A 25,031-nucleotide genomic window follows, 5' to 3' on the forward strand; every position below is an offset into this window, starting at 1 on the left:
TACTAAAAAAAAATTACAAAAACTTAGCTGAGCATGGTGGTGGGCACCTGTAATCCCAGTTACTTGGGAGGCTGAGGCAGGGAGAACTGCTGGAACCTGGGAGTGGTGGCTATAGTGAGCCACGATGGTGCCACTGCACTCCAGCCTGGGCGACAGAGCAACACTGCATCTAGAAAAAAAAAAAGAAAAAACAGCTGTTACATTGTTTTTGACCATATGAAATAAAGTTGCTTTGCCTTCTTTAAAGAAAGTAGGAATAGGCTTCCTCCCTCACCCTTTACAGCCTTACCCAATCAAGGTTGGGATCCATCCAAACACAGCACTGGGCACTCAAGAGCCGCCTCTCTACTGTGTAGCTGATGCCCTTGAAATGGCCACAATGGTAACAACCCATAACCTTGTTCGTCTTGCTACCTTCATTTGAGGACTGAAGCTTCCAGTAAACAAGGGCACAGGGTAAATGGGTGGCTCCAGAATGTGACATGGCAATAGATTCCCTAGCAGTAACATTCCATGGGAGGTGCAAAACTACAGAAAACTCAGGTAGCAATTTATGATGAAGACTATAGTTTTTCATTCATCTAATCAGAGCAATAGAAATACAGGTCTGAGAGAACATCTCACAGCAGCATCAAAGAACCTAGTTACAAACCAGGAAGTGAGCTCGGGTTACCTGACACTGTGATTTTTCAGCTATCAAAACAAGGGACCGGGCGTGGTGGCTCATGCCTGTAATCTCAGCACTTTGGGAGGCCGAGGCAGGTGGATCATGAGATCAGGAGATCCAGACCATCCTGGCTAATACGGTGAAACCTCGTCTCTACTAAAAAATACAAAAAAATTAGCGAGGCATGGTGGTAGGCACCTGTAGTCCCAGCTACTCCAGAGGCTGAGGCAGGAGAATGGCGTGAACCCGGGAGGCGGAGCTTGCAGTGAGCCGAGATAGCGCCACTGCACTCCAGCCTGGACGACAGAGCGAGACTCTGTCTCAAAAAACAAACAACAAAAACAAACAAAAACAATCAAGGAAAATCTAATACTCTGTATGCTGGCAAATGCTGAGCCTAAGAATGTTTCTGGGGCTTTGGGGTTGCAGGAAGACAGGCATATGTGCGTGCACACACACAAACACATGCACATTTATGCCTGTGTAAACACTCACTCATCTATTCATATTTTGAGGGTTCAGTTCGTAGTGGTTCCAAATCATTTCAGCTTGCTTTGGGTGTAGTTCATATCTACAATCCTTGTAGCACCACATATCCCTAAGTTTAACTGAATTTAAACAGTAGACCCAAAATATAGAATGATAGCACGATTCTTTGACTTCTAAAGTCAAAAAAGCAGAATCTGAGTTATTTCATGTTATGAACTAAATGTATTCTCCCCAAATTTATATGTTGGAGCCCTAATCCCCCAAGTGATGGTATCAGGAGGGGTCCTTTGGGAAGTGATTAGGTCGTGAGGGTGGAGGTCTCATGGATAAGATTAGTACCTTTATAACAAGAGACATGAGAGAGATGATCTCTCTCTCCATCATGTGATCTTGGACTTCCCAGCCTCCAGAACGGTAAAAAATTTCTATTCCTGTTGCTTAAGCCACCCAGTCTATGATGTTTTTGTTTATAGCAGCCTGAGCTAAGACACTTCGATTTTATTGTTCTATCTTACCACTCTGTGTTTAAAATTTAAAAAGCGAACACAATATATTTCTTTAAGTTGCAGCTATGTTTTTTAAAAGAAAAATATACTTAAGAAGTGTATTCAATCATTTCCTTAAGTTGAATATTATCTTTAAAATTGAAATATATACACTTTAAATTGTCTTAAAACTGAAGAATAAATCAGCCCCGCGCCTAGCCGACGGGAGCGCGGCAGCCCGGCTCCCGCAGGGTCACGCCGAGCCAAGGGAGCCCACGCGGCGCCCAGGCAGGAGCCCGGGTCCCCGCAGCCGCGGGCCGCGGCATTTTTATTCAGGGCATGCTTAAGGGAGGCCCGCCGCGCCCGGTGCATTGTGGGAGCCGCTCGTGGCCCGTTTTCCGGGAGGAGGCGGATGGCGCAAAGCAAGCCGTGTATCTGTAAAGAACCCAGCCAACCCGCAGAGGGAGGGGTGGGGGTGAGCTGTGAGGAGAGCAGGCCCAAGAGTCCTTTAACCCGGAAAATTACAAATTGGACAAGAGCTTCCAGCTAACCAGATTCACTGAAGGACACAGGCTGCGAAGTGCCCCAAGATGTCTTGCAAAAATTGCTAGAATCTTTATAGGAGAACCACTTCCAAGAAGATGAGCAGTTTCTGGGAGCCGTTACGCCAAGGCTTGGCATTGGAATGGATACTTGTCTCATTCCTTTGAGGCACGGTGGGCTTTCCGTGGTTCAAACCACAGATTACATTTACTGGATCGTAAACTACCCTTCCGTGATGGGCAGGATAGCACGTGCCAATGTCTTCAGTGACCTCTACACAATGGGAGTCACAGAATGTGACAATATGCTAATGCTCCTTGGAGTCGGTAATAAAGTGACCGACAGGGAAAGGGATAAAATGGTGTCTCTGATTATCCAGGGTTTTAAAGACGCAGCTGAGGAAGCAGGAATGTCTGTAACGGGCGGCCAAACCATACTAAACCCCATGATTGCCCTGGGAAGAGTTGCTACCACTATCTGCCAGCCCAATGAATTTATCATGGCCAGACCCAAGTTGGACCAGCAACAGGGGTTGGTGTCCCCTCCTGGGATCTGTGAGGCAACAGCTGAAGGACGAATAAATTTGAAGTTGGGGAAGACCTACACATGCACCACATCCCTAACCTGCAGAACCCTGGAGATACAGTATTAGAGTCCAGCCCCTCTGACAATCCAGAGGTATCTACTGAGCATTTTATTCAACAATACCGTTCATGCTCCTTAACGACAGCACAGCCGGCCAGCCTCATGTAACAATAAAATTTTGAGTACAACTATACTGCCAAGGGAGAGACTCTTTTATTCTAAAATTATTTCAGCCATTTGGTTGCCCTCTTCAGCAATCAGTTTAAGAAATTGGGGCCGGGCGCAATGGCTCACGCCTGTAATCCCAGCACTTTGGGAGACCAAGGCAGGTGGATGACGAGGTCAGGAGATCAAGACCATCCTGGCTAACACAGTGAAACCCCGTCTCTACTAAATAATACAAAAATATTAGCCGGGCGTGGTGGCAGGCACCTGTAGTCCCAGCTACTCGGGAGGCTGAGGCAGGAGAATGGCGTGAACCCGGGAGGCAGAGCTTGCAGTGAGCCAAGATCGTGCCACTGCACTCCAGCCTGGGCAACAGAGCTAGGCTCCCTCAAGAGAGAAAGAGAGAGAGAAAAGAAAGAGAGAAAGAGAGCGAGGAGGGAAGGAAGGAAGGAAGAAAGGAAGGAAGGAAGGAAGGAAGGAAGGAAGGAAGGAAGGAAGGAAGGAAGGAAGGAAGGAAGGAAGGAAGGAAGGAAGGAAGGAAGATAGATTGGAGTCAACTATATATTGATATCCAGATTCTAAATTTTAAGTATCAATTTCTCTTTTAATCTTAGATGTCGTGGTGGAAGGAAAAACCAGTGAGCAAATAAGCAATCCCAGAAAAAATGTAGCTATTTGATGCCTTTATGCCTTACGACAATGTTGAACGCAATGAGAAGGATAGGTTCCCTTTATTGAAAGTTTTTTGTGAAAAATTGGTTTTTCACTATATTCCAGACCTAAATCAATGTGCACTACTTTGGACATTAGCCTTGGAAGAAGGAACAGCTTTTTCTCTTCTGGCACCACAGTGTATCTGCATTTGATTTTCTCTCATTGTGCATGAGCACCTCACGGGCCACAAAGATGCGCTTTGAGAGCACCCTGAGACGAAGTTTATTTTGAAAGGAACAACAACCAACACCAGCAACCAACACCACCACCAGACCCACAGGGGCTGTCCAATGTACATTATTATCATCTCCTTGTGTTATGAGTATTGAGTTTTAGAACACAGTTTGGAAAGTGCTAATTTAGAATATTAATGTCTTTATCTTTAATTTTACTTTTCATTCTGTAAACATAACTAGCTTATAAACAATTTTGTTTCAAATGCACTAGACTTTTTAGCTAATTCAATTGTAAGTAACTTTAATTAAAAATGTCAAGTTTATACTCATCAAAAAAAGAATAAATGAAGAAGATAATTTATTACATAATCACTAACAAAAATCTTGCCATGTAGAGAAGGAGGTATTAAAAAGGATTCACTTCAAGGAGTCAATCCACAGGGTGCATCTCTGCACTTGCTGTACCCACTTCCTGGAACGTTCTTACCCAGATACCCCCCTAGCAATGGCTTACACTTCTTCAGGCCTCTGCCCAAATACCAGCTTATCCAAGAAGTCTTCCTTGACTACCACCCACCTCCATCCATGTCTATTGTCCTAGCTAGATTCATTTTTCTTCATTTCACCAGTTTCCTGTCAAGCTGTTTATTGGTTGACTCATCACTCACTGTGTTTCTTCTTCACTAAGAGCTCCCCGTTCCCTGGGAACAAAAAAAACTTCACTTTCTATTGTTTACATGGTTAATTTTTGAACCCAGAACAGTACCTGGTCTGCCCCCAAGCAGACACTGGGGGGAAAAATGACTAGGTGATTTCTGTATCAATTACTGCATGCTGTACACTAATTTGGACTGCCACCTTTATTAGGAAAAGTCATGTCTCAATATACTCAAGGATGAAAGCTCACATTTACTGTCTACAGAATGAATGCCCATATTGGTGGTGGAAGTGGGGAGAGAAAAGGGAAGAATCTCAGCAAACGGAAGGCCATTCTCATCAGCTGGGGGTGCAGCTGGAGCCACGTCATTCACTCCACCAGCTCTGCTGGAGGTAAGAAGCTTCACAGACCTGCTCTTGCCTTTTTCTTCGTATCTTTAAAGAAAATCCAGAGCACCATCTAGTAAACATGTGCAGACTTCTGAGGAACCTCAGGGTTCCAGCTATAAAAAGCATCAAATACCAAAACGAAGCTTACTAAGCAGCTGGACACAAGACAGGACAGGAAACAATGGGGAACTAGGGCAAGAAGAGCAAATCCCCTCTTGGCTGGCCACACCCTCATTCCAGCCTCGCACCATGGTGCCAATTAATAGGGACATTCACCTCGCTTTGCTCTCAACTGTGATGCATCTGTATCAGTCACAGCTGTAAATAGAAACACTAATCTCAAAGCATATAAGGCAAAAATGAACCTGTATCTAGGTTTTCTCCTCTTTGTCATTGATCTATTTGGCCACCAAGGTTCATGCTGTTCAAATGATTTCAGATTTATTTTAAATACACTTTAAAGCTAACAGCACAAGCTTTTGCCCATTTATTTTACTTATTGTTCCTTTTCTCTGGGCTAGTTTCACTATATATGTTCTTCCAAATAAATAGTAGAAATACCATTATAAGTTCCAAAAGAAAAAAGAAAAAAACCTCATGCAATTTTGATGGAGAAATTGAGGGCAAGAGGTGCAGCACTGGCCCCATCCTTGGGATAACCACTCCAACATTGATCCTTCAGGGTCACGGCATCTTCCTCTGGTGCCATCGATGCACCTGCTGTCTCCCGCTGAAAACCTATTTCTTTTCTTTTGCTTTTTTTGAGACTGGAGTTTCACTCCTGTTGCCCAGGCTGGAGTGCAATGGAGCAATCTTGGCTCACTGCAACCTCTGCCTCCCAGGTTCAAGTGTTTCTCCTGCCTCAGCCTCCCAAGTACCTGGGATTACAGACACCCACCACTACGCCCAACTAGTTTCTGTATTTTTTTTTTTTTTTTTTTTTTTTTTTTTTTTTTTGTAGAGACGGGGTTTTACCATATTGGCCAGGCTGGTCTCAAACTCCTGACATCAGGTGATCCTCCTGTGTAGGCCTCCCAAAGTGGCTGAGATTATAGGTGTGAGCCACCATGCCCGGCCCTGAAAACTTATTTGTCCCATTGTATGTCTTACCTCGGAGAGCTTTAGGAAGCCACACCCCAATGGGGTTCTGAGAGTCAAATGATTCCTGCCCCCTAACTGCCACCCTCTACTGCCACTGCCTCCTGCTGTGGCCATGGCCTCGAGCCTACACCATTGCAGGGCCGACTGCCTCTGTGTGGTAGGGCTTCATTAGGAGAGATTCCAATTGAAGGTTGTCTGGGATGGATGGCCAGGCACAAAATGGCAGCCACAGTTAGTGATAGAGGGGGCTGGCCTGCCCCCCAGCTGCAGCACACTGGCCCAGGGGGTGGTGGAGGGGATCTGACAGACTGCCTCCATCTGCTGAGGTCATCTTCAGTTGTGGTCCACACTGACCCTTCCCAGCTTCTCTCAGCCTGTGTGTGTCCCCACAGCCCCTTTTCTCAGGACCTCTTGGATACTCAGAGCAGCTCTGAAAAGACCAGGATGAGCAGGCTTTGGAGACTCCTTGAAGCCCTCCTGCTTCAGGAATGGCCATCCTGCAGCCCTGACCAGTCACTACCTTTCCAGAGCTCCAGTCCCTCACTCTTCTCATTTATCCTAGCCTTACCTGCCTGTTACAAAGCCACCTCAACCTGCCTCAAACTCAAGTTACAATTAACCTCCTCTGTGTTTGCTTTCACAATGAGCAGATCCCTGACCTCACAGCCAGTCAGTTTTCCTCAACCTGGGTTACATGTCAAACCCTTTCTCCCCACCAAGGCTCTTCCTTTCCCAGTTGGCCTTCTGACCAATCTCCACTCTTGCCTTCTTCTAAGTTGTGTTCCACATGGCGCAGGTGCCCTCACTTAAAAGGAAAAAAAAAAGTGATCCTGTATCTCCTCTGCTTAAGACCCTTCCTTCAAAGGCTTCCCGAGGCTTCTAGGATAAAAGTTGAAAATTTAAACCTGGTTTGCAAGTTCTCATAGCAAGTTCTCATAGCATCTCAGCCTCCTTTCCTGGCCTCAGCTTGCACCATTATCTCACACACCTTACTCCAGTCAATTGCTCTATAAAACCTACTCTCTTCCTATAGGAAGTTCGTCAGGGCAGAAGCTCTCTGAGGGTGAATGTCTGTTTCTGTTTGCCTGACACTTTTTGTATCCCCAGTACATAGATAATGCCTGGCATATAGGTGTTCAATAACTGTTAAATGAATGACTGGATGACTGAATGACTGAATCAATAAATGAATGAAAAAACTATAAAGTATTCCTTGTTACAGGAGTACCAAGAGTGACCAGGGTAAGCTGCAGAGCCCAAGGCCAGCTCTGATTAGATGGGTCTCTCACTCCCAAGTACTAAACACCTGTAGTAAGACACAATCAAATCTGAGAGGAAGCCTCAATGTTCCCAGTAGACACAGGAGCTCAGAAAGAGAGCTGGTTAAGCATGAGGCATTGTTGGGGGGCATGAGTTCATATTTCTTACAGCTATACATATCTGCAACCCCCAAAGAAGCCACCATAAGCAGTGCTTTTGCACTGGCTCTTTGACCCATTAGAATGGCCTTTCCTCCTCCTCCACGGCCTACCCCAGCCCTGAGAGTAGAAGAACACAAGCATTTGCAGCCTTGGAGTGTGAGCTACTTTGGGGTGGTTGCAATATTAGGGGTGACAGAGGACAACTGCAGCTTGGGGTCAGGAGTGTCCTGGGGGTTGAGCCAAGTAAGGTAGCAGGAAGTCCTGTGGTCCCCAACTTTTCTCAGCTAGGCCTGCCAATGTATCCACAGAAGTTTCTCCTCAACCAAAGCAGGTGAGCGTGGTGAAATTGTGAAACTGCAGCAGAGGGGTCACACAAATGACCACGATGGCCTTGGAAACTTGGTTAAGAATTAGGCGGGAAAATCAAGTCACCACGCACTGCTGTGTGGTTACTGGGTGCTGAAGGCTGAGACCACTCAGAAGTAAAGGCTGAACCCAGTCCTCAGGGCCTTCTAGTCCACCCAGCCACAGAACCAGGGCACCAACCCCTAAGAATTTTGAGGGTGGAACATTCTGATGGCAGTTGAAGCCAACAGTTGAGGGAAGGTTCAGGGCAGGACTCACAGTCCAGAGACGGGTACAAATACACTGGAAAGAGGGGCTTGGAGAGGGAGACAGGGCCGGGCAAGGCTGCTGGGGAAAGAGAAGAAAAGGGATGTGGGGCACAGGGGCCTGCTAAAGATATGAAAGAAAAGATGAAGGCTCGGGGCACCCAAGGGGCTAAGAACCCAAAGGGACCAAGGAACCAGAAGGCAAACTAATCACACTGTGGGTCTTTTGGGGGGCATCCAGCCTGGAGAAGAGCAGCCCAGCCACTTTCCCAGCCACCGAGTGAACAGGCAGGAGTCATGGCTGTCTCTGTCTCTGGAATGAGCTGATGCTCTGCAAAGAGTGTTCATTGGGTATTTGGACAACAAAAAGTCCTGGTGCTAGCTGAGCCAATAGGCACAAACCAGAACAAGTTTCAAAAACTAAACGCACTCATTCACTCATTCATTCAACAAATACTTATTGAACACCTGTAAGCTGGATGTTAGGAATATAATAGCAAGAAGGACAGCTCATATCCAATGAGAACTGCAGATAATCCTAGAATACTTATCTGTGACATGTGTTGTGAAGAGACAGTGCATGCACTGTGAGAGCTTAAAGCCCTGATCTAGTTTAGGGCTTCTCTATGAATAATGGAGCCGAAATCTGAAAGACATACAAGAGTAATTACCTAGCTGAAAATGGGGAGGATGAGGAGTAAGAGCAAAGGTATTCTAGGTAGAAGGAACTGCATAAGCAATGCCTCAATGCTGAGAAGGAGTGTGGCATATTCGAGATGCCAACAGCCAACAGGCCAATGGGCAGGCATGAGCCAAACCATGCATGCTCTTGGAGGTCATATCCAATATTCGTTTTTGAAGTTGATGTTGAATTGTTCTGGTCTTGATGCTGAAGGCAAAGTCACAAGCAGCCAATGGCAAGGCCAAAGCAGAGGCCAAATACAGAAGAAAAGGATGAGCATATGTGAATTCATAGGCAGGACCATGCACTTAGGGGATCGTGTGCTATAATCTGGCACTGTTGAAGAATCTGCACTCTTTTCCCTCTGAATTAATTATAGAGAAAAAATATCAGGCATCTCAGGCACAGAAACTTACTAAAGCTTAAATTGTGGTTTCACTAATGACAGATATTAGCACAGCTTTGTTGTGTTTGTATGTGTATGTGTACATAATTCTCCTAACCAAATCTACATATTGATGTAAAAGAGATGAATATTACCTCCTTTTATAGAAGAGCTAAGGCTTACAATGGTTACATGGCTTGCCAAAAGGGAAAAAGAGACAGAATAGAGACTGGAAACCACTTTCCAGCTTGTCTCACAACATGCTTCTCTCTAAATAACAATGCTTGGAACCACTATTTGATAAGAAAATGAAAGTAAGATAAATTAGTTCCCCCAAATCCATGCCGGTATGCTTATGAAATAGTTGGATAATATATCAACAGTGTTCCACTCTGAGTTTGCAACTAAGAACATTAAATAATAGATAATTTACCAGTCTCCAGACTGAAATGATTTACTTAAAGCAAGGAAATTATCAAAATAAAGGAAGGAAAAATAGAAGAATAATTGGAGAGGTCATGAAGCAAATGATAATGATGTAAAGTCACCCAAGGAGTCTTTGGATATGCAATACTAATTAATGCACATGTACATTATAGAACTTGAAGAAATGATGGTGAAATGCATCTGGAAGGCAGAGTTATCAGGTATATCACAGAACTGATGCTCTAGCCACTCCAGGCTACAGAACAGAAAATGACAACACTATTCAAGCCATATCAAAATGGGTTCAAAGGGGAGGTGGGAGGATTATCAATGGTTTGGAAAAGAGAATCCACAAAGTGCAGACATGTCAGCTTGTGAACAAGCTGCTCCTACCCCTGGGTCCCCCCAGCTGGCTCCCACTTACCAGTCCACTCAGACACCCCCCAAAAAATACCTCTCAACCCTGTCACCTGCCAGAGCATCTTAGGAAAGCCTGGCTCAAACTTCCACCATGACAAGCTCTCCAGTGGTTCCTCTGCCCCTGGCCTCACGCAGCCCAATGTGAGGCACATCACTGTCCCTCTCCTCAGAGCTTCTGACAACCTCACCTAAATCCAGCCAGTTTCACTTCTTTCCCTCTTAACACTCAACTCTCTTCCTCCAGCCCGCACCCACTAGAAGCAATAATATCCCAAGGAAATGAAGACTCCATGAATCATGCATCAAGCTTCTAGGTCATAGATCCTCTCAACCCAGGAACTTCTTGTGGGGTCCCTCTAAAGAGGGTTCATGGTGACCTCTCATCTGATCTCATGAAGCTAAGCAGGGTTGGGCCTGGTTAGTACTTGGATGGGAGACCAAAATGAGCTGGCCTCAGCTGTGAAGCTGCTGCAGTGTGATGATGTTCTCTGCCTTCTTTTAAAATACATAGAATTTGAACTGATTGAGGGGCCCCTCTCCACCTGCAGCCACGCTCTGTGGAGACTTCCAGGAGTCTGGCTGCTCTGCTGTGTAGGGAGGTTTTGCTCCCAGCAGAGCCTCAGGGAGGACAGGCTGGGTGTGCACAGGACTGAGCCCACATCCCTCTCCATAGCTGTCCTCTCTGCATCTCATTTCCACCCACCTCTTCTCTCTTCCTTGTCATTTACAAGATTGAAGGGTGAATGGAGGCTGAACCCAGGGTCCATGCAGGTGCTCTGCTGAGAAGAGAATGGGCAGGGAGAAGCTTGCACGGGGGAAAGAAACAGAAGGTTGGATCCTGCTCCTGGGTGGGGCTGGCGCTGCCCCGTCCCCAAAACAAAGGCTGGCTAGCACACTAACCTGCATAGACCTGGGCACCAGCCTTTGCCCACCTTCCCCTTGCCAGGCAGAGGACCCCATGAGGCCCACTGGCCCGAAAGACCCTCAGTGTTGGCAGGACAGCATTTCCAGGGGTATCACAACAGCAGCACTTCCTGCCCAGAGTCACCCGTGCCTTCTTAAAGGCTATTCTTAACTTTCTTCTTCCTTCCAACTCTTCTTTCAAAACGTGTGTGTGTGTGTGTGTGTGTGTGTGTGTGTGTGTGTGTGTGCACGCAACCCAGGGCACAACAAGCATTTTAGTTATGAAATGGAGTCTGTTTTGAGTAATTTCTCACATCTAAATGCTACATTCTTCTACATAACATATTGAAAGAAACCCCACAGACGCTCTAGGCAAACCTTTTTAACTCCTCACATTATCAACCACAAATAACCAAACACCATGCCCAGTTTTGGGAATTCACAAAGGGCCTTTAGATAATTCAAACTGCTTGTCAGACAAGTAGGGAAACTATGGAATTAGTAAGGGGCAAGGGTACTTACTTACCACTATCGATTGTTAAAACCTTCCCTGAGCTTAGTTTAGTAAATCAAGCCATGTTTTCTAAGCATATGCTACAGACTAGGTACCATTTTAAATTTTGAAAAGTATGAGAACCTTATCCTGGGTATATGTATGCGTGTGTGTGTGTGTGTGTGTGTGTGTGTGTGTGTGTGTGTACGAACCATATAATTGTAAAACTGAACACATAAATATCTTTATCTCCCTTCCAGAAATGTTCTGGCAGAGGGATGGTATATTAGTCCCTTCTCACACTGCTATGAAGAAATACCTGAGACTGGGAAATTTATAAAGAAAGGAGGTTTAATTGACTCACAGTTCCGCATGGCTGGGGCCGGTGGGGGTGGGCCTCAAGAAACTTAACAATCATGGCAGAAGGACCTCTTCACAGGACAGCAGGAGAGAGAATGAGTGCCAGCAGGGGAAATGTCAGATGCTTATAAAACCATCAGATCTTATGAGAACTCACCCATTATCACAAGAACAGTATGGGGGAAACAGCCCCCTTAATTACCTCCCACCGGATCCCTCCCACAATACACGGGGATTACAATTCAAGATGAGATGTGGGTGGGGACACAGCCAAACCCGAAGAGATTGTGTGAAGAGTGCTTGTGGTTTATCAGTGGTCCCTTTCTGCCTTAAGGGTGATGGGAATCAAAAAGAAGTTCTCCACCCTTGGCTTTGATATTGCAGGCGCACAAACAAGGCCTCATTCATCCTTCCCAGAGCTGATCCACCGGCATGATTTGCTCTAATGCCAACATCACCACCCCTCCCCAGAGGCCCTGCCAGCGTCTACTCTCCCAGGAAGTCAGCCCCACTCTGCAGACAAGTCCTACTCAATACTGTCTTTCTGGGCCCATCATGGGTCCCTGACCACCCAACTCTGAAACAGTCTCCAGGTCCAGGGCATCCCACAAACCAGGTCGTTGATGGAGCTGCTATTTGGCAACTGCAGGTGGGGCAGGAATGGTATGTGGTATGGGGAAGATTTAGAGGCAGAATGAAATGGCCTGGAAGTTACCCTTTTTGGATGAGTTCAAACCCCCTAGGCTGATGCACCCAACCCCTGCTCCATCATTCGTGACCTGCGCTTTCCAGAGCAAAATATTATGGGATGGGAGGGCCCTCTGAATCTTTTCCTATGAACTTGACTTTGATGATGTGTTGGTCCTTTTGTCAAGCCTGAGCCACTGTGGTCTGATGCTGAGTGTCTCACCTGTGACATCTCAGCACCTAACACTCCACAGTGAGAGCCTTCCTTCTGCCCCTGGGAAGGAGAGCTTTACAGAAGTGTTTCCAAGCAAATTTCCAGAAGGCCTCAAAGTAAGCAGCAGAAGCCGCTGCTGCTTGTGAGCAGCCAATCAGCACTCAGCTTGAGGCCTCCCAGCCTTCCCCGGGAGGGGCACGGCTGGCAGCCTTTGCACTCTGGGTTCTTTCCAGTGAGGATCCCATGGGGCACTTCCAGGAAGGAGCCCCTGCTGCTTTCTCCAAAGAGCTCTGTTTTGGGTCTCTAAGGACTGGTTTTATCTGCAGAGAAGCTAAAGGAAGGAATCTACTGGTCCCCTAAGGGCCTGATGACACATACACAGAAATCCCATTTCTCTTTTCATTCTCTGAAGTAAGGGAGGCAATGAAGCCATACGTGTACCAGGAAGAGTGTGAGAAAGAAGGAACTCTCCAGCCGGGGTCTTTCTCTGAGTCATTTTTGGGTCGTAGGGTACAAAAAGCTCCAGGTTATAGTCAAGGTTTTATTTTTGCCAGAGTATCTTCAGGGGGAAAAAAAGTATATATAAAAATCACAGAAACTCTTTTCCTTCAAGGTAAATTAGAGGATTTGAAGGGGTAGTAGTGCTGGATGATCTCTGGGTTCCCCTCTATTCCAACACCCAGACTCTGAGATTGCTTCCCTGTGGGAGCTCAGCCTGGCCTCCTTCCATGGGCGTTTCTTCCACCGTGGAGGTTTGTCAGTGGCATGCCTGATGGCCAGGGTCAAATGCTGTTCTTCACATCAGAACATCATAATTTAAAATTTCTCTGCTCTGAAGCAAGTAATCAGAGCTTCAAACCTAAAACTTGCAGGATTTACAAAGCAGTTTCACTCCACCAACATCTACTGAGTACTCATTATGGGCCAGATACAGAGATAAGAAGTGGGTCTGAGAACAGTCCCTGCCCTCAAGGAGCTCACAAATCTCATTGTGAAGAGGCGGGCACAGAAAATCTATCCATCTGGTAGGGGTCAGCCCAAGCCAGGTGGCAATACTCTCCCTCATAGAGTTATTAGATACTTTAAAGAAACTGCCATCCAGAGGGAAAGGAGTGAGGTTTTAGGAATTATGATTCCTTTCCTAAATTTCTTTACTATTTGTTATGAGCTACACAAATGTGTATACTCAAGTCTTAAGGTTTTGGCTGATTAGAATATTTTCAATAAAGAGGGAATTTCGACTTAATGGGCACCATGTATGTTATTTGGGTGATGCAAATCCCAAAAGCCCTGACTTCACCACTACACAATCTACAAGTGTAACAAAATTACACTTGCACCCCATGTAGTTACATAGATTTTTTTTTAAGAAAGAGATAAGGAATTTAGATTTAACAGTGAAAAATATTTGAAAAGCTTGCCTTTAGTTCCCTTTTTATTTTCCGAGAATACAAAACAAACAGCAAACAACTGGCAATTACGTTTTTGCACAAACGACTGGAACGAAATGAAGTTTGAGTTGCACATGTTTAGTTGGAGCCAGTCCACTAAAGCACTGTCAACTACAGAGCCCTGTTGAAATGGGGACAGGCATGTTTATGCAGACATTTACAAGAAATTTATTTCTAGCTCTGAAAATAGGGCTTAAAGAGTAAATTCAGATGGAACTAGGAAAAAGTTGGCCTCTTTTCAAAAAGCAAAGGCTTTCATGGCTTTGCTTGGACTAAAATTTGAAGATATCAGATCCAAGTTATTCTGACGTATGAGTGATGGTTCCTGCCCAGGGTTCAAAGGTGTGTGTCAGGGCAGACATCACAGATCCTTGAGGATCATACATGTTTTTTGCCATTTTCTTTTGTTGCTTTTTCTTTTTTCTTAATTAGGCCCGTGTAATAAAGATGTGAGTCCAACCTGACTGTATTTCACAATCCTAACACTAGAACGAGAAACTTCAAAGACCCAGCCCCCTGCGTGCCCTCTCTGGCCTTACAGTCCCCAGTTCTTCCACTGTCATTTCAGGATTCCTCTTGCTGTGCTCCCTCTAAGCCTCCAAGAAGCTTCAGGCTTCTGCCTTCCTCACCAGGACAGATACATGTTCTCCAATTCTACTCCACAAGTCCCTGCTGGGGCTGGCTTAGAAGTCCTTTTCAAGGAGCCCTAGGCCCTCCAAACCATAGGGCTTTCTTCCTCTATCCTCCTCACTCCAATTCCAGAAACAGCTCTCTCCTCCCCCTTCCACAGCCTGGATGCCTAGGCCAGTCTCCCCTTCTCTCCCCACATGCAGCCATCAGTCACAATGAGGCTGTCACCCAAGAGGCCTTTACAGCTGCCCCTGAACGTGGGGCAAAGCCTTACAAGCTCCTCTTATGAGAAATGTAGTGTACCTGATTTGGGAAGCCATCTCCCTCCCAAGATTCATTCCCCAGTGATTGGAAACAGCCCCCACAGAAGCCTCTTGATCCCAGCTCCTGGATATGCAACTAGTCCCTATTCTTACCATCCTCTCTGCCCAGCAAACCAGGCCTCCTCCTGCTCAGCAGCACAAACTTTGGGAAAGCATTGCTGGCCATTCAAGTGGAAGATTCTCTGGTGGCCCCTGCCAACTGCAGTCTTACACATATGCCTCATCTTTCTAGAAGGAAGTAGAAACAGGAAGAAGACCCCATCTGAGACAGCACTGCCTCCTCTTCACAGCTTGCAATGGTCATGCAAAGGATCCATCAGCTGATGATGTTTCTCGAATGAAACCGGGTGCCAGTAGGCAAAAGAGCTCTCTGCAGGGAGGTCCCTGCCAGGACTATGAATGCCTTAGGATCTGGGATGGGCAATCCCACTAGCACATAGAGAGGATTCCGTGTATTAGGATAATATGCCAAGCAAGGGAAACTTGATGACTTGGGGAGGCTTCGTGCAATTGTATAAAAAGAAAACAGAAAACCAGCCAGACTAGCATTCTCAAAAGAAGGCTTTATTTTCTGCAGAAAGTAGACTATCACAGAACAGAGAACAGAAACTGGAAAGGCAGTCACAGATTCTCCATATCTCTCTCCTCTGCCTCTCTGGGCCTGCAGGTCTTCTCTCGGGTCCCCTTTGTCCAGAGCTTCACATCCTTCTTCTCAGAGCATTTGTAAGTTTTCAAGGCTCTTGTTTCCACATTTGCAATCCTGGGGAGGTTACCTCTGCCCTAGCAGACGACAGAGCACAGCAGTCTAACCACAGTCTCTCGAACTCTTCAATGAGGAATTGCACAGCCGTGGCCATCCAATAGATTCCTTACCCCCACCCAGGATCAAATGTCCAACCCGTGTCCAATCAATGGAGAACAGGAAAGCAGGATCCCTTGGTAGGGACATGACTTACATGGTGTAACCAGGAAGAGGCGCTCCAAGATGGGGAGCCTCACCTGTGATAGTGAAACAGGAGGGGGACAGGGAAGTGCTGGGTAAAGAAGGCTGGGGTTCCTGGCAAGGGCTCTACCCTCAGGCCTGTGCCCATGTACCTAAGTGAGGACAGGCACTCCTATTTTCAATCCCAAATGTTACATTTTCCAAGATCACTCTGGCCTGCCCCACACCCCCATCCTGTGCCTATAAAAACCCCAAGACCCTAGTGGGCCCAGACACAGGCAGCTGGACATTGAGAGGAGCAAAGGAGAGGAAGAGCACACTGACAGGCACCAGCAGACGCCGGCAGGCAATGGATGGCGGGGTGATATGGAATTCAGCTGGCGGCAGTCAGAGGAGAGTCCAGCTGCTGGATGGCCTGACTCCAGGAGAAAACCACCTTCCCACTCCATCCCCCTTCTGGCCCCCCTATCCACCTCACTGAGAGCTAGCTCCACTCAATAAAATCTTGCCCCCATTCTCCAAGCCCATGTGTGATCCAATTTTTCTGATACACTGAGGCAAGAACCTGGGATACAGAAAGCCCTCTGTCTTCTCTGTCTTTGCAATAAGGCAGAGGGTCTAATTTAGTTGATTAACACAGGCCACCTGCAGATAGCAAAACTGAAAGAGCACCCTGTATCACACACCCACTGGGGCTTCCAGAGCTGTAAACCCTCAACCCTAGATGCTGCCACAGGGTCAGAGCCCAAAATGCTGCCCACAACTTGTCCTGCAGGCTCCCCCGAGGGGTTTGAGCAGCGGGGCACCGAAGAAGTGAGCCACACCCCTGTCACACTGCCCTGCGAGGGGGATAAGGGAACTTTTCCCGTTTCAGTAGGGTAGAGCTGAAAGCTTCGTGTAAATTGCCAACTGCTGTGTCACCGTGGGACCAACGCCACCAGCAATGTATGGTAGCACCCACAAGTGCAGCAGAAGTCACAGGCAGAGAAAGGAGAAGCTGCTGGGATGAACTGCCACTGAGAAACCGTGAGGTCTGAAGACTGCAAAAAGGCCACAAAGACCCAGTTCAAAGAAAGTCTTGGTGGTCTTTGATTATTACAGCTTCTTGCAATAGGCATAAAAAGGAAGAGAAACAGAGGAGCCAGCCACCTTGTCACCTGAAGCCATTTAAAGACAGAAAGCAAAGGGTGAACTGGGAGGATGAGTGGGAATTTTCTTGAGAAAAAGGGAATTGGAATGAAGATAAGAAGTGCAGGAGGCCAGATCCTTTCAGCGCTACCACTGTCCAGGCGGCCCTGGAACACAGCTCCTGAGCCAGGAGGAATGGGGTGGAGGTCTGAGCCTCAGCTCTGTAAATCACCAAATTCATTGCTCCACTCTGGGCCTCAGTTTCCTCTTCCGTAAAGCAAAAGCAGCCCATGTTCTACAGGAATGGTATGAGGATCATATATGTCTCTTGCTCAGCCTGCACTGAGTTAATGGTAAGGGTTCACCATATGGGGCCTATAGAGAGAGAAGTGCAGAAGTTTCCCCTGTAAGAAATGATTACCCCTTCCAGGCACACATCACCCATGCTGATTTTCTCTCAGACCTTATCACACTTTGTCTCGGGTTTTAGTTTCTTTAAGTAACTTCTCAGCTTGCTGTCTGGCTGGAATGGACAGGAGGAAGGTCCTATCCTATTGGCAACTCTAGCCCCAGCTAGTGGTGCAGTGCCAAGCACACAGACAAGGCAGAGTCACTTGCCCAGCCTTGAAAAGCTGATCTAGATGGGAGACTGAGGGGGATGCCTTCTGAGTCCCAGCATTGTCTGACCACTGCTTGCATGCTGCTCCAAGCAAGGGACACCAGGGGTCAGCGGGCCTCAGTGTCCTCATCTGTAAAATGAGAGGCTTGGTCTTCATGCACTCCAGAGGCTTCTCTTGGAAAAGCTAGAAAAGAAGATTCATTTTCTTCTAGAGTTAATAAACTCAAAAGTTTCTTCTAGAGTTAATAAACTCAAGGAAATGCCCATTTCAAAGGTGTCAGTAGGTTGCAGAAGTGGTCCACAAATTTGGCCCCAAGCAGCTCCTACATCTCTGAGTAGCTCTGTAGTTTAAAAAATCAAAAGCACACACAAAAGCCCTCAGTCTTCAACTGAAGCAGGATAGGGGGCTCCAGACTAAGAGGGAAGCAATTCAGAAGAGAAACTGGCTCTTTTTTTTCCTCCTTTCTGAGCTCTTTCCTTTCTTGGTGAGCCAAATACAAATGCCCTGGTCTCTTTAGTAATCCTTTACCTTGAGGAAGTTGGCAAGGAACCTCTCACCCATCACTGACACCTGTGCTTTGGAGGGTGCACCTCTAAATCCTACAGAGCCTGGACCAACGCTGGAAGTTGGGTTCACAAACTTCAACAGCTATGAAACTCCTACTTCATGTGGGATGCCACTCTCTCCTTAAAGAGGCCTTGTCCAGACAGAGTAAATGATTGCCCTTCTACCTTGCCTCCTCATCCTTGGCCATGTACCAGTCCACCAGGCTGGTCCTGGTGCTCTGTCCACATGGGCTGGCATGTCTGCCATCTCTGCTAGACTGTGAGCTCCTTGAGGACAGGAACAGTGTCTTCCTCTCTGCCCCTTACAAGCATGCACATTTTCAGATGGCATACCCGGAGATGACTAACCCTTGATATGTGTTTTAATTAGGTAATTGGCTTTGAGAAATGGTAGATAGTGGGTACCATTCACAGAACTAAGAAACACAGAAAGGAAGATTTGAGGGGTGAAGACCATGAGTTGACTTGGTGGCACTGAATTTGATTTGCCAACTGAATGGCTAGGTGAAAGGATGCAACAGGTGAAGGAAACTGGAGATGCAGGGGAGGGCTGAAGCTCAAGGGAATAGTTGGGAATATGTTTGGGATGGCCAATTTATTGGGTAAGCACAATAGACATATATAAGATGAGCCTAGAGGAGGAGGATTACCAGGGCACGAGGCTACTCTTCCGGAGAAGTTCATCTCTTAGAGGACAAAGAAAGAAACAGGAAGAAGAAGCAGAGAAACAGATATTGACCAATCAGAACTCAGTTGCATCAACCAATCAAAACTAAGAAAATTTCAGTCCTTCCATTGCATAGACAGACCTGATTGAGAGTCTCAGAAGTATTGTGGAAGAAAATGGAAGCGAGAGTTTCAAGAAGGAAAGGTTGAAAATTGCAGAAGATTCTTTAATACAGTAGTTTTGGGAGAGGTGTGGAAGGCAAGGGCAGACCAAAGCCAAATGAAAGGATCACACCTAGAGTCAAGCTCTGCCAATAAATTGAAGAGTGCATGAGGAAAATTGATGTAGCAAACATTTCTCATAAAAATCACCTGAGCCTTAGCAAGCCCTCTGTTTTGCAATCTGGAAAGTAAGATTTTCCACGCTATAAGCACACATTAGTGAAGGAACGAAGAGTTGATATTTTCCAAGACTTCTTTAAACTCCTCGTTGCCAGCACCCCACCCCTTTCAAGTATGCTGTTTATCTTACAAGAGAATGGCAAACAGTAACAAATTCCATTATGAAAAGGCTCCACAAAAGGGCAAATTGGGACTCAAACACCCATCCGGCTTTGTGGCTTGTTGCATAGAGCACAGGATGTGTGGTGTTAAAGTATGCCCCCCGTACGCCCGCGTACAAACTAAATGGACTTTCTGTGGCTGAGGTGTGCAAAGTTAAAACAGAACCAAGTGGCCATAGCTGGATGAGGGAGTAGCCACATACCGTGTGTTATCCGAAAGATATTGTAAAAGTATCACAGGATCTCCCTTTCTACGATCCAGCCAAATCAGTTGCTGCTGTCAGTGCCAAGATAAACTGCAGCAAGAAATCCAGCTCCCCCTACCCCTACTAGCCATTTGAAAGAAACATCTCACAGAGACTTCCAATTTTTGTCTTAGAAACCAACCAATCAGAGCTCATCTGAACCAACCAATTAGAGATTACCTGTCCTGGCCAATCAGGGCTCAGTTTTATCAATCCATCAAGGCTCAGTTATATTGACCAATCAGAACTTAGTTGCATCAACCAGTCCTTCCATTGCATAGACAGACCTGATTGAGAGTCTCGGAAGTATTGTTGAAGAAAAGGGAGGCGAGAGTTTCAAGAAGGAAAGGATGAAGAAAAAAAAAAAGATAAATGGGGTTTTACCTAAGCAACATGTAGCTTGTGAGCTTTCATTTATTTATTTATTCATTCATTCATTCATTCAACGAACATTTTTGGAGTGCCTACACTGTGCCAGGCACAAGAGAGACTTGAGGAACATTCACAGCGAATCTTTCATTTACTATCCTGAATGATCCAGGTATTAAAACTAAGGCTTGGGTAGGGTACTTGTTCCAAGTAGCACAGTTAAGCAACCATGGTTTTCCAGTCGGGCATTAAAAAAATAAGCCAAGGTGTGGCCGGGGACTGTGGCTTACGCCTGTAATCCCAGCTACTCGGGAGACTGAGGCAAGAGAATCCCTTGAACTCGGAGGGAAGAGGTTGCAGTGAGCTGAGATGGTGCCACTACACTCCAGCCTGGGCGACAGAGTGAGACTCCATCTCAAAAAAAAAAAAGAAAAAGAAAAAGGAAAAAAAAGCCAAACTTTCAAGCCCAAGTAATTACCATTTCTCTTTTCTTTACATGTATCGAAATGCCATAGAGAAATGTCTGTGGAATGACTCTCTGGAGCCATCTGAGGTTTTACTTACTAGGATTTTTCCTTTTCAGCTTTTCCAGCTTTTCCCAAAGCATCAAGTATTGCATTTTCCAAAATTTCTGCTTAATAAAACATATTTACTTCTCATGTATAATGGCCTTTAAGGTAATACTTGAGAAGTCCTGTTGAAGTTCTTCACTGGAGGCCTATCTTCACTCCCCAAGCAGGGCTTATTCTTCACAGCAAAAAGAAAAAACAAAAAATAGCTGCTGAAAGTGGGGTGGGAGATTGGGGAAAGCCAAAGGGGGAAAAGAGAGAAGTTTGGGGCTTTTTTTTTTCTTTTTTTTCTGGCCAGAGCCTGCCTTTAAAAAATAAAATCTAAGTACTTATGAAGTTTATTTGCCTGGTTTTTTCTTTGTCATTCAATCTCATATGCCCAATTTTCCTAATATCTGTGCAAAATTAAAGCATATGCTTTTTCACCCTTGGTCTTCTCTGCTCTATGAGAACATCAGCACATAGCCCATCTCAACCCCAACTGAAGCTGCAGCTAAAATCCCTAGCGTTTTACGGATACTCAACGGTCGGCCGGTATCTTCCTGGAGCTCGCTGCACATGGAAACCTCATGTCCCACCTAGGACAGCTCTGATGGTCCTGTCACCTAATCTAACCTCATGGGAGACCTAGAAGAGACACAGGGGTACGTACCTTTATAAACTGCATGGCCACCTTTCCTGTGGCTGAATTGAATTGCATTGCCTATTATTGCAGGTCGCTTGGATTCCCTCTCTAGAACCGAGCCACACTAACCCTCTGCAGGTAGCTGGCCAGAAAGGGAGACAAAATACCAAGTAATTGTCTTTAGAGAACTTTCTTTTTTTTTTTTTTTTTTTTTTTTTGAGACGGAGTCTCACTCTGTCGCCCAGGCTGGAGTGCAGTGGCCAGATCTCAGCTCACTGCAAGCTCCGCCTCCCGGGTTCATGCTATTCTCCTGCCTCAGCCTCCGGAGTAGCTGGGACTACAGGCGCCCACCACCTCGCCCGGCTAGTTTTTTTGTATTTTTTAGTAGAGACGGGGTTTCACTGTGTTAGCCAGGATGGTCTCGATCTCCTGACCTCGTGATCCGCCCGTCTCGGCCTCCCAAAGTGCTGGGATTACAGGCTTGAGCCACCGCGCCCAGCCTAGAGAACTTTCTAGTGCATAAAACTCTTGTAAAGCAGTAATTGAGATATATTTTTAGTCTTTCCTGTGGACCCTAACAATAGCTATCTCTTATTATGCCATATGCTGACCTTGGTGTTTCTTACATGTATTTACTCATATAATCTTTGAAACAGTCATTAGAAATCTTGTTACTGAAAGCATGGCCCATGGGACAGCAGCATCACCACCACCCAGGAGCTTGCAGAATTTCAGGTTCCACCCTGGGTTCACTAAATCAGAGTCCTTTTTTTTTTTTTTTTTTTTTTTTTTTTTTTTTTGAGACGGAGTTTCGCTCTTGTTGCCCAGGCTGGAGTGTAATGGTGCTATCTTGGCTCACTGCAACCTCCACCTCCTGGGCTCAAGCCATTCTCCTGTCTCAGCCTCCTGAGTAGCTGGGACTACAGCCGTGTGCCACCACACCCGGCTAATTTTTTGTATTTTTAGTAGAGATGGGGTTTCACTATGTTGGCCAGGCTGGTCTCGAACCCCTGACCTCAGGTGATCCACCTGCCTCAGCCTCCAAAAGTGCTGGGATTACAGGCATGAGCCACCGTGCCTGGCAGAGTCTGCATTTTAACAAGCTGATGTTTGTGCATATTCTATTCCAGTTCGAGAAGCACTGCTCTAGTAACTGCTATTATCTTCATTTTATATACAAAGAAACCAAAGCACAGAAAGACTGAGTAACTTGCACAGGAATGTGCAGATAGTAAGAGAGCTGGAATTCACACCCAAGGAGTCAGGAGTCACAGCCCGTATCTTTCACATCACAAACGTGGCCATTGAATGACTACTTAAATACCTTCCCAAAGTGATTTCTTATTGCCAGTCCTGCGTGAGTGAGTCCAGGCCTCCTCCTCGCTGTTGTCACTGTCTCTCCAAAACACTGCTCTCATTTATACTTCCCTGCATAGCATAGTCTATGTCATCCCAAGACCTACAAGATCAAGTCTAAATGCTTCTTCATAGAGGGGAAGGTCTGTGACAATATGGCCCCAGGCAATTTTACCTACCTGATCTTTCAGCTTTCCCTGCCTCCTCACTCATGTAGTCCAAACCCAGCGGGCAGATCATCTGAGGTCAGGAAATCGAGACCAGCCTGGCTAACATGGTGAAACCCCATCTCTACTAAAAATACAAAAATTAGCTGGGCATGGTGGCGGGTGCCTGTAGTCCCAGCTACTCAGGAGGCTGAGGCAGGAAAATTGCTGGAACCCAGAAGGCAGAGGTCTCAGTGAGCCAAGATAGCACCACTGCACTCTAGCCTGGGTAACAGACTGAGACTTCATCAAACAAACAAACAAATGAATAAATAAATGGGATCAGATAGTCCAAACCCAGGATGCCTTTGTTTCCTCACACAGACTGAGTGTGCCCTCTACCTAGAAGGTTCCTGCTTCTACACCTGGCAAAAACCAAGGCCTCCTACAAATCCCAAGTGCCATTTCAACATAGAAGCATTTCTCAGCTCCCTTGGCCAAATTTTACCATCTCAGGCCTTCTGTTCTCACAGCATCTAGTACATGTCGCTTTTGTAAATGCTACATGTGGTTATAGGTGTATGTCTGTCCTTTAACTCCCAGATGTGACCTCCATGAGAAGAGGCCATGTCATATCTGTTTTTAGCCCACTGTGTCCACACAGGGCTTTACCCATGATGGTGGTTGCTTCTCCTGTGAGTCAATGAAACATGTGGGCTTCATAGTTCTATTGAAGAATGGAGAGAACAGAGCATTTTACACAATAAACCCTCTGCTTGCTAGAAAGAAAGAAAGTGCCACCTATTGTGTCTTCCCTCTAATGGGCCTTGGAAGTAGCAGTGCAGATGATTTAATGAAGAGCTTCATTTTAAAAGCAACATCTCTAGCTAGTTGACAGGAGGCTGAAGAATGCAGTCATGCTACCATAGCCATTCCTTTTGTATCCTGATAGCTAGAATATCCTCAGGGTCTTGCTCCTTTCTGATCTCAATGTTCCGTGAGCTAAAAATCATAGCACGGGGAAGCTGACACCCAGATCATTTGGCACTGCACACCCCAGCCCTTCAGAACAGAGAGGGAATTATTTCAGTTGTTCATAACTTTGGGTCACCAGCTACTTCAAGGCACATTTGCTTTTATTACATTTCAATATCTTTCTTTTTTTTTTTGAGATGGTGTCTCACTCTGTCACCCAGGCTGGAGTGCAATGGCGTGATCTCGGCTCACTGCAACCTCTGTCTCCTAGGTTCACGCAGTTCTCCTGCCTCAGCCTCCGGAGTAGCTAGGATTACAGGTGTGCACCACCACACCCGGCTAATTTTTGTATTATTAGTAGAGATGAGGTTTCACCATGTGGGCCAGGCTGGTCTCGAACTCCTGACCTCAAGTGATCTGCCCATCTCGGCCTCCCAAAGTGCTGGGATTACAGGCGTGAGCCACTGCCCATCTTAATGTTGAATCAAATTGCCCTTTAAAATAGGCTTTTGGAAAATCCAGGCACTTTTGGAAGCCCTCCTGAACATAAAACCAACTCCTGGACTATATCCACCTGCATGACAATATTTGTTTTTTAAGAAGTCTCAGATACCAACACTTCCTCCAGAATATTCAAAGAAAAGTCAAACTGTCCAAAGACTGTGACAAAAGAGGGAGACTGCGAGACATCTCTATTGTTGATCACTTGCAAATGTGCCTATTTAGAGAGGACCTCTGTGGTAAGTATTGCAGTTGATATTTTAGTTACCCCGAGAATTGTCAAGCCTTTGTAATATTTCCATGTGGCTTTGAAAAACGGTTACGGAGGAGATGTACAAGTTCTAGTTCTACTTCTCACATCCTACCGTTTGGAGATGGTGGGAACAGTCTGTGTGTATTTGCCATAGAACATTCTTTTGCCCAACATTCATGGCAAAAGGAGCCTCCACACTCTCCGCCCCAGACTTGCATCTCACTAGCTCTTGGCCTCTAGGAAAATGAACTGGACAACTCACTACATGCCTTTAACTATGCTCTTCTGTGTACCTGGAGTGCCACCTCACACCTACTCATTTGTCACTGTTTTAAATCCAACCCATTTCTCAAAGTCTAGTTCCTCTGCTGGAACTGAGTAGACCAGCTCAAGATCTGTGTCATGGAGGGCTGCTCCCACCAAGACCACTGTGAAGTTGTGAAGGCCACTGTTGCCTCCCTCAGGGGTAGAGAACTTTTGAAACTCAATGGTAATTAACATGTATCTGACTAGATGTTTCCAGCATCT

At 46.0% G+C, this 25,031-nt stretch overlaps 1 pseudogene; it reads left to right on the top strand.

Moving 5' to 3' along the window:
• The window catches only part of LOC104668681, a 37,826-nt pseudogene extending 34,990 nt beyond the window's left edge, over nt 1-2,836 (top strand).
• Nucleotides 2,837-25,031: the final 22,195 nt, after the last annotated feature.

The sequence above is a fragment of the Rhinopithecus roxellana genome, chromosome 5 (assembly GCF_007565055.1).
Source record: "Rhinopithecus roxellana isolate Shanxi Qingling chromosome 5, ASM756505v1, whole genome shotgun sequence".
In the NCBI taxonomy this organism is placed as follows: domain Eukaryota; kingdom Metazoa; phylum Chordata; class Mammalia; order Primates; family Cercopithecidae; genus Rhinopithecus; species Rhinopithecus roxellana.